The sequence below is a fragment of the Elephas maximus genome, chromosome 3 (assembly GCF_024166365.1).
Source record: "Elephas maximus indicus isolate mEleMax1 chromosome 3, mEleMax1 primary haplotype, whole genome shotgun sequence".
In the NCBI taxonomy this organism is placed as follows: domain Eukaryota; kingdom Metazoa; phylum Chordata; class Mammalia; order Proboscidea; family Elephantidae; genus Elephas; species Elephas maximus.
Window position 1 is genome coordinate 52,557,354 of NC_064821.1, and position 2,218 is coordinate 52,559,571.

The window sequence follows — 2,218 nt, forward strand, 5'->3', positions numbered from 1 at the left end:
AAAATTACAGAATTAGACAACGCAATAGGAAGTCAGAGGAGCAGACTCGAGCAATTAGAATGCAGACTGGGACATCTGGAGGACCAGGGAATCAACACCAACATAGCTGAAAAAAAATCAGATAAAAGAATTAAAAAAAATGAAGAAACCCTAAGAATTATGTGGGACTCAATCAAGAAGGATAACCTGCGGGTGATTGGAGTCCCAGAACAGGGAGGGGGGACAGAAAACACAGAGAAAATAGTTGAAGAACTCCTGACACAAAACTTCCCTGACATCATGAAAGACGAAAGGATATCTATCCAAGATGCTCATCGAACCCCATTTAAGACTGATCCAAAAAGAAAAACACCAAGACATATTGTCGTCAAACTCACCAAAACCAAAGATAAACAGAAAATTTTAAAAGCAGCCAGGGAGAAAAGAAAGGTTTCCTTCAAGGGAGAATCAATAAGAATAAGTTCAGACTACTCAGCAGAAACCATGCAGGCAAGAAGGGAATGGGACGACATATACAGAACACTGAAGGAGAAAAACTGCCAGCCAAGGATCATATATCCAGCAAAACTCTCTCTGAAATATGAAGGCGAAATTAAGATATTTACAGACAAACACAAGTTTAGTGAATTTGCAAAAACCAAACCAAAGCTACAAGAAATACTAAAGGATACTGTTTGGTCAGAGAACCAATAATATCAGATACCAGCACAACACAAGGTCACAAAACAGAACGTCCTGATATCAACTCAAATAGGGAAATCACAAAAACAAACAAATTAAGATTAATTAAAAAATAATAATAATAATACACGTAACAGGGAATCATGGAAGTCAATAGGTAAAAGATCACAATAATCAAAAAGAGGGACTAAATACAGGAGACATTGAACTGCCATATGGAGAGTGATACAAGGCGATATAGAACAATACAAGTTAGGTTTTTACTTAGAAAAATAGGGGTAAATAATAAGGTAACCACAAAAAGGTATAACAACTCTATAACTCAAGATAAAAGTCAAGAAAAACGTAACGACTCAACTAACATAAAGTCAAACACTATGAAAATGAGGATCTCACAATTTACTAAGAAAAACGCCTCAGCACAAAAAAGTATGTGGAAAAATGAAATGGTCAACAACACACATAAAAAGGCATCAAAATGACAGCACTAAAAACTTATTTATCTATAATTACGCTGAATGTAAATGGACTAAATGCACCAATAAAGAGACAGAGAGTCACAGACTGGATAAAGAAACGCGATCCATCTATATGCTGCCTACAAGAGACACACCTTAGACTTAGAGACACAAACAAACTAAAACTCAAAGGATGGAAAAAAGTATATCAAGCAAACAATAAGCAAAAAAGAAGAGGAGTAGCAATATTAATTTCTGACAAAATAGACTTTAGACTTAAATCCACCACAAAGGATAAAGAAGGACACTATATAATGATAAAAGGGACAATTGATCAGGAAGACATAACCATATTAAATATATATGCACCCAATGACAGGGCTGCAAGATACATAAATCAAATTTTAACAGAATTGAAAAGTGAGATAGATACCTCCACAATTATAGTAGGAGACTTCAACACACCACTTTCGGAGAAGGACAGGACATCCAGTAAGAAGCTCAATAGAGACACGGGAGATCTAATTACAACAATCAACCAACTTGACCTCATTGACTTATACAGAACTCTCCACCCAACTGCTGCAAAGTATACTTTTTTTTCTAGCGCACGTGGAACATTCTCTAGAATAGACCACATATTAGGTCATAAAACAAACCTTTGCAGAGTCCAAAACATCGAAATATTACAAAGCATCTTCTCAGACCACAAGGCAATAAAACTAGAGATCAATAACAGAAAAACTAGGGAAAAGAAATCAAATACTTGGAAAATGAACAATACCCTCCTGAAAAAAGACTGGGTTATAGAAGACATCAAGGAGGGAATAAGGAAATTCATAGAAAGCAACGAGAATGAAAATACTTCCTATTAAAACCTCTAGGACACAGCAAAAGCAGTGCTCAGAGGCCAATTTATATCGATAAATACACACATACAAAAAGAAGAAAGAGCCAAAATCAGAGAAGTGTCCCTACAACTTGAACAAATAGAAAGTGAGCAACAAAAGAATCCATCAGGCTCCAGAAGAAAACAAATAATAAAAATTAGAGCTGAACTAAATGAATTAGAGAACAGA